The sequence below is a fragment of the Scyliorhinus torazame genome, chromosome 7 (assembly GCF_047496885.1).
Source record: "Scyliorhinus torazame isolate Kashiwa2021f chromosome 7, sScyTor2.1, whole genome shotgun sequence".
Taxonomy (NCBI): domain Eukaryota; kingdom Metazoa; phylum Chordata; class Chondrichthyes; order Carcharhiniformes; family Scyliorhinidae; genus Scyliorhinus; species Scyliorhinus torazame.
In genome coordinates, this window is record NC_092713.1 from 238,239,838 (window position 1) to 238,248,619 (window position 8,782).

An 8,782-nucleotide genomic window follows, 5' to 3' on the forward strand; every position below is an offset into this window, starting at 1 on the left:
CTTTTCCCTACATTCAGTTTGTACCCAGAGAACCCTCCAAACCTCCCCAGCAGGCTCATTATTCTTCCTATACTCTCCAGCGGATCTGAAAAATACAGATGATGGGCATAGAGTGACACCCGATGCTCCCTCTGTCCCCTCAATCCACTGCCACTCCGCCAACCCTCTAAGAACCATCGCCAATGGCTCTATGGCTGAGTAAACAGCAATGGCGACAGCGGGCACCCCTGCCTTGTACCCGTGTAAGTCAAAGCTTTGTGAACTCAAATTTGCATCCTCACACCCATGCGAAATCTCGGCCCAAACCTTCCCAAAACCTCAAATAAGTACCGCCACTCCACTCAATCAAATCCCTTCTCCGCATCCATGGACACCACCACCTCCGGTACCAGAGCTCCCAAGGGATTCATCACTGTATTCAACAGCCGTCTGAAATTACTCGTGAGCTACCTGCCGTTCACGAAGCCTGTTTGACCTTCTGCAACCGGGACTCCATCCAACAACATAGCCAATACTTTCACATCCCGTACCAGCCTCTCCGAACAGGCGCCGGAATGTGGCGACGAGGGGCTTTTCACAATAACTTAATTTGAAGTGCCTACTTGTGACAATGTGATTTTCATCAGTGTTCAACAATGATATGAGCCTATACGACCCACTGAGTCCTTCCTCTTTTTCGGGATTACTGTGAATACGGTCTTTGGCAACTACCCCTTCTCCAGCGCTTCATTAAACGCCCCCAACAGGTGTGGTGTCAGGTCCGTCGCAAATTCTTTATAAAATTCCCGTCTGGCCCGGGGGCCTTCCCGGACATCATACCCCTGATACTATCCAGCATCTCCCTCAGCCCCAGGGGCTCCTCCAACCCCTGCCTCTTTGCTTCCTCCACCTGCGAAATTCCAGTTCATCCAGAAATTTCCCCATGTCCCCCTTCTCTCCCCCTGAGTCCGCCTCGTAAGTCCCTGGTAGTACTCCCTAAATGGCCCGTTTCCCTTCCCCGGCTCCGACAGCACATCCCCAGCCCCAGTCCGTATCTTCAATATTTCCTTGGACGCGGCCTGCCTCCGCAGCTGGTGCACCAGCATTTGGCTCACCTTCTCCTCACATTCATATTGCACCCCTCTTGCCCTGCACAGTTGCCCTACCGGTTGTCAAATTGTCCCAGCAAATTTTTTCTCCTCGCCAAACTCTCTGCGATGGGTAGCCTCAAATACTCCCTTGTCCACCTCCACTATCTCACTCACAAGATGATCATATTCCTCCCTCCTTTCCCTACCCATGCAAGCCTTAAACAAACTAAATTCTCCCCCGGACCACTGCCTTCAGTGCTTCCCAAAAAATGGCCGCCGACACCTCCCTATTTTGATTCAACTCCTTAATCGCCACCCACACCTTACCACAAAAACCTCCATCCGCCAACAACCCCGAATCAAACCTCCACCCTAGCCTCTACTCTCGTCCGGATCTAAATCAAATCTCCACCCAATGGGGACATGGTCTGAGATAACTATCGCCGCATACTCTGCCTCCACCCCAACCAAAATTTCCTGATTCAGTACAAGGTAATCAATCCTCGAATACACCATCTAGACATGTGAATAGAAGGAATACTCCCTTCCCCCTGGGTTCTGAAAGCGCCATAGATCCACCATACCCATCCTCTCCATAAACCCCCTCAGCTCCCTTGCCATTCGTGCCCTTACCATCGACCTGTGGCTCGACCTATCCTTGGCTCTAGGACACAGTTAAAATCTCCTCCCATGATCAATTGGTGAGTAGCCAAATCCGGGATCGCTGCTAGCAACCCCCTCATAAAACCCACATCATCCCAATTTGGGGCATACATATTTACCAACACCACTGGTGCCCCTTCCAATATCCCACTCACAATCACATACCTCCTACTCGGATCCCTCACCTCCTTCACACTCACAAATCCCATTTTTTTGCTCATTAAAATCGCAACTCTATTTTGAATCAAACCCCGAGTGGAAAACCTGCCCGACCCACCCATTTCTTAACCTAACATGGTCCTTCACGCAGAGGTGCGTCTCCTGCAGAAAGACCACCCCCGCTTCCAAGCTCCTGAGGTGCGCGAACACTCGTGACCTTTTAACTGGCCCATCACACCTCAGACATTCCATGTTACCAGAGGCTTACGCCTCCAATACCCTCGACCGTCCGTCATCTTCCGCACTTAACTCCAGCCCCTTTAATTCCACCCTATACCTAGCCCATCCCAGATGGCCCTCTTCTCCGCCCCCATGTCATCTCTCACCCCCTGCCACATCGCAACAACCTCCCCAACACCCCGGCCACCCATCTCGGCCTTCTCCCTCACCACGTCACTTTCGTTCACCAGCATTACTTGCTGGCATAGCAGCCCCTGCTCAAAGGCACGTCCAATGACCTCCGAACGCAAGGAAGAAGGCTCCCTGCTGACCTTACCCTCCCCCACTCAAACAAAGACACTCCTGAACTTCAGGCCGCCTCCCCCAAAAGCAAACAAACAAATGCTAAACACAAAGAGTGCCATAAAACAGGAGGGGGGATGGGAACATCCATCACCACAAACACTTCACCCCTACCACCCCTTACAATCCCAACAGTAAACAACAAACCCAGAAAAGGACCCCCTCCAAACCGGAGGGGACGAAAATCCCCAAATCCCTACCCCCATTTCAAAGATCTTCCCAACCATTATGAAGTGCCAGCACCCCGGTTCCAAGCATTGTCCACTCAGTTCTCTCCCAGTTATTGCTCCTTAATGAAGTCACCGGCCGCTTCTGGGGTCTCAAAATAATACTCCTGGCCTTCGAATGTCACCCATAAATTTGCCAGCTAAAGCATCCCGAACCTGATCCACTGCTGGTACAGCACCACCTTAGCCCTGTTGAACTTTGCCAACTTGGCTCCGATGTCCAGATAAATTTGGACCTTGTTCCCCTCCCATTCGCAGGTACGCTTCTCCCTGGCCCAATGCAAAGTCTTCTTTCTCCACAAATTTGTGGACCCTCACGATCACTGCCCGCGACAACTCTCCAGCTCTAGGTTTCTGCCCCAGGGACCTATGCGCTCGGTCGACTTCAGGGGCCTTACCTAGCACCCCTTCCGCCACCAGCCCCGCCAGCATCTTCGAGACGCATCTCGTGACACTCACACCTTCCACTCCTTTAGGCAGACCCACTATTTGCAGGTTCTGCCTTAGAGATATTCTCCTGCTTCTCCACCTTTGCCCTCAACATTTTACAAACGTCACCTAGGAGCCCGACCTCCGCCTCCAGAGCCACCACACGATCGCTCTGGTCCAAGATCACTCCTTCGATCTCCCGAATCTGTACCCCCTGCACCTCCAAGCACTTCTCCACCCATTCCATCGAACTCTTCAGGGGAGCCATATCTCCTTCGAGCAATTCTCCTGCATTTCCTCTCTCTGTTGACGGAATTCCTCCTTAATAAAAGCTGTCAACTGTTCCATCTGGGCTTTTCCCCCTCAGCCATCCTTATGCTGGCGACAGGTTTCCTCCAACTCTTTGGCCAGGTCTCTCACCGTCTTCTGCCAGGTTTGGTAACCAGCGGACATATCACTCCTCCGCCCTTCAACTACACCTTTTCATGAAAGTTCCACCTAATAGCAGGTAAAAAGTTATTTTCTGTACCTTCAAGCAGGAGCTGCCTTGTGTGCGACCACTCACACCATGGCCGCCAACGAAAGTGTGAAGTATATATTTAATGTTATCTTAAAATTACAACCCTTGCTGTTCAAAATTAGTTGTGCTTGGAGTTTGTACTGATTTGATTTTTAAATGTATTGCTGTCTGAATCCATGTTTATAATTAAGTACCCAGTAAGAACTTTGATGGCTTTAAGAGAGGTAAAGAATTGGCAGAAAAGTTCAGACATACCCCAATTCTGTTGAGACAAAAGGCCTGAACCAGTGGCTACAATTCACGTTTGACACTTTTAAATCATTGTTTGTGTGCTGAAAATGAATACGGTCTGCCAATAGATCCTTAATTATCTCTAAAAATGACCAATTTTGAATGTATTAGTTGATGAGTGTTTCCTTTACCTTTTCTTTGTTCCCACTTATGAAATGAAGATAAGGCTCTTTGTTCCCACTTATGAAATGAAGATAAGGCCATCAGCTATGCTTGTTAAATAATGCATCTACTTTGGAAGTGCAAAAAAAATGGGTTTTGCTGGATGTAGTAAGTCACATGTATTCTACAGGATCTGTGATGGAACAGAACTGCTTTTCTTGCACAATGGTTTACACTGCCTTGTATTCGCTGAAAATTGGACTCAGCATAGGGTTCAACTATCATAATTCTGAGCCTTTGCATTAGTGTTTGCGTAGGGTTCGACTATAGGGATTCTGAGCCTTTGCATTAGTGTTTGATCTCACAGCAGACACTAATTAACCCCAACACTGATTAACCAATCGTCGAGGCATGCCTAAAATACAATCAACTGAAGAAGTGCTACTGGTTAACCAAATATTCTTTGCCAATGTGACCACCAGGCTGAACATATCAGCACCCCCCCCCCCCCCCCCCCCCAGCCCACTTGCCACTCTTTCCCCTCCCCTCCAGATTTGGGACTTTAAACTCAGAATACAGCAGCAAGTGCCATAAAAGGTGGTGTGTGGCATCCGCACTGCTCCCGCCACGGTTGATTGAGTTTAGTCGGTTCGGAAAGATCCTCCATTGGAAGATCACTCAGTAAAACATTGGAGGAAAGCAAATGTAGGGTCAAAAATAGGCAGTTGGATTCTCCATTTCTGAGACTAAGTGTTGACACTGGGGCAAGTTTCGAGGAGTTCTACAACAGCAAAACTGGCACCAAACCTCAACTGATTCGGCAACTGTTAATAGGTTTATCCATAATGAAGAGCTTAGATTTGTACGGAATATAGTCAGGTGGTCATTAGAATCAGAATAGCTACAGCACAAAAGGGGGCCATTCAGCCCATTGTGTTCATGCTGACTCTCTAAGAGCAATTCAGTTTGTACTACTCCTGCCCTTCTCTGTAGCCCTGCAATTTCTTTCTAGTAGATAATCCAATTCCCTTCTTAAAAAGGTACAATTGAATTCAACCACATTTTCAGGCAATGCATTCTAGATCTCAACCACTCACTGCATAAAAAGATATTTCCTTATGTCACCTATGAATAAAAGTGATTGACAAAAAAAAAGTGTTCTTTCATTCTTCTGCCGAAGGGAACACCTCCTCTCTCTACTTTCTCCAGACACTTCATGACTTTGAATATCTCTATCAAATATCCTCTCAATCTCAAAAGCGAACAGTCCCAGCTTCTTCAAATCAACCCTCATTACTGAAGTTTCTCATCCACAAAACCATTCTAGTCTTCATCTCCTTCCAGAATTGGACACACTACTCCAGTTGAGACCAAATCGTGCTTTATAAACTCTCCTTTGGTACTCCATGCTTTTATTTATAAAACCCAGGATTCTGTATGCCTTATTAACTGCTTTCTCAGCTGCCCTGCCAGCTTCAATGATTGTGCATATGTACACCCAGGTCCCTCTGCACCTGCACTCCCTTTAGAATTGTATCCTTTTTTTTGGATCTTCCTACCAAAATGCATAATTTCTAAATTCTCTGCATTAAATTTCATCTGCAACATATCTGCTGATTCCACCAGCATGTCATCTCCAAGTCAATCACCATCTTCCTCTCAGTTCACAATACTTCAAGTTTTCAGTGATCTGCAAATATTGAAATTGTACCCCGTACACTCACTCTAGATGATTAATATAGATCAAGGAAAGCAGTTGTCCTAAACCCACCATTGGGAAACTCGGCCTATATACCTTCCTGAAGTCCAGAAAACATCATTCACTACTAATCTGTTTTGTTACTTCGCCAAGTACATGTACATGCTGCCACTGACACTTTTATTTCATAGGTTTCACTTTGCTGACAAGCTTGATATGCAGTATTTTATCAAACACCTTTTGGAAGTCCATGTATACCACAGCAACCACATGACCTTAAATTGTTTCAATCTGTTGTTTAATTATTTGATTTTGAATTTAAAGTGTAATAAACACAGTTCGATTGTAGTGGTACAATTTTGCTGTTAAATAGAACTACCTAATCACTCATACTGACCACCCATCCATCCTCGGATTAGACTTTATTTTTTTAAATATATTTTATTAAAGTTTTTCGATCAACCAAGAATTTTCCATTTTTACAGCTTTGTAACAATATATACATTGATCGTTTTTTAAATAATATATTAACGAAAGGCAAGTGCCAAAAACAAACATAAAAAAAGAAATAATAAAACTGAGAATAAATATGAACAACTAATATATAACAACACACAAAACCCCCGAAAACCCGAGTACACCCCCCCCCCCCGGGTTGCTGCTGCTGTCTTTCCTGTTTACCCTTATCGCTCTGCGAGGTAGTCGAGGAACGGTTGCCACCTCGGATTAGACTTGACTAACCACCCTGCGCCACGAGCAACATAGTCTGGACCAGCCTGCAGTGCAGGAAGAAACTACAACCTCCTCAGGGTGAGTAGGCAGCACTGTGTCCCAGGCACCAACCCCATCCCTACCAGGAGACCAGCTGAACCCACACCCTGCACCATATCCCACACCAATACCAGTCGCAATAGCCGGGTGCCCTGGCCACCGAGGCCACCAGCACGGTGGCACAGTGGTTAGCACTGCTGCCTCACAGCTCCAGGGTCCTGGGTTCAATTCCAGCCTCGGGTGACTGCCTTGTGTGGAGTTTGCACTTTCTCCAGTGTCTGCTCCGGGTGCTCCAGTTTCCTCCCACAGTCCAAAGATGTGCCAGTTAGGTGGGCTGGCTATGCTAAATTGCTCCTTAAGTGTCAAAAAGGTTAGGTGGCGTTACTGGGTCACCGGGATAGAGTGGAGGTGTGGGCGTAAAGTGCTCTTTCCAAGGGCTGGTACAGACTCGATGGGCTGAATGGCCTCCTGCACTGTAAATTCTATTTTTTTAAAATGTCTCGTGTCTTGCAGGACCTGCTGGTGACAGGGCAGGTCCATCTGGTGTCCCCTGCCCCCAGCCAGTGCCACAGCCTGAGCTTCTCCACCCCCCCACCTGGTGTGCCAACCATCGACGAGGACAGCAGCACAGATGGGAGCCCTCTACCTGAAACCCAGGGGCTTGAATCTGGGAATGACACTGATTTCCCATCATAATTGTCTCCAACACCCACCACCATCCCAGACATTCCCCTCGGTTGGGCACATTATTAAGAGGCTTCTGGTGCGCACCACACAGCTGCTCCGCAGCAGGTGGAGGCAGGTACACCCAAGGGGATGGATGGTCAGAGGGTGGGCCGACCCCAGGGACTAGCTGCCACCCAGTTAGGTTTTGGGCTTCTGAAATGGATACTTCCATCGATTGTAGAGATGCAGTTGCAGAGCCAGGGACTACATGAGGGGTTGTTGACAAGCATCCAACACCTACAGGTGCAGTTGGAGGAGCTGCAGCAGCAGGTGGTGGCGCCAACCATGTGTGCCACCCAGGCCAACACCACACAGATGGCATCCATGGTGGAGGCATTGGGGGGGGGGGGGTGAGGGTTCTGGCTATGAATCAGCATTTCCACGATCGGAGGCATTCTGTGCAGGCGCTGACTGAGGCCCAGGGCGAGACTGCCATCTCTCAGGCAGCCATGTCATAGAATTTACAGTACAGAAGGAGGTAATTCAGCCCATCAAGTCTGTGCCAGCCCTTGGAAAGAGCACCCTACTTAAAGCCCATACCTCCACCTTCCCGTACCAGCCTCCCCGAACAGGCACCGGACTGTGGCGACTAGGGGCTTTTCACAGCAACTTGATTTGAAGCCTACTTGTGACAATAAGCAATTTTTCATTTCTCCCAGTAACTCCACTTAACATTTTTGGTCACTAACGGGCAATTTAGCATGACCAATCCACCTAACCTGCACGTCTTTGGACTGTGGAAGGAAACTGGAGCAGCCAGAGGGAACCCAAGCAGACACAGGGAGAAAGCGAAAACTCCAGTTACCCGAGGCCAGAGCAACCTGGACATTGCAGCGGCGCATCGGAGCGCGTCTCAGTCACAGTGGGCCATATCCGAGAACGTCGGTGGCATTGCCCAGGCGCTAGCTAATGTGGCACAGACACGGAGGTGGCCCAGTCACTGGCTGATGTATGACAGAGCCAGAAGATGGTGGCACATCCACAGCATTATGTGACGCAGTCCCAGATGGAGATGGTCCACTCCCAGTGTTCCATGGTTGCGAGCATGTAGGCCCTGGTCGAGACCAGAGCGGGTCTTCAACATTTTAGCAGTGTGTACACCCTTACCCAACAAGGGCCAAGATTTGGATTTGTTCATTGTCATGTGTACAGAGGTACAGTGAAAAGTATTTTTCTGCGAGCAGCTCAAACAGATCACTAAGTACGTGAAAAGACAATTTAAAAAAAATACATAATAGGGCAACATAAGGTACACAATGTATATACATAGACACCGGCATCGGGTGAAGCATACAGGGGTGTGTAGTGATCTCTGTATGTGCATGTATACAAGGAGTTAGTGTAATCAGTAGCACCAGATGATCACTAGAGGGCCGGACCAACAGGGATATAAAAGCAACCACATTGTGTGTGTCTCTCTTTTGGATGGACTGTGACCAGGACAGGAGTATCAGATTAGCTCAGATGGTTAGTGTAGTTACACATAGTTACTGCAGTTAGATCTTGTTTAACATTGACACTAGTGTCAATGTTAAAGTAAAGA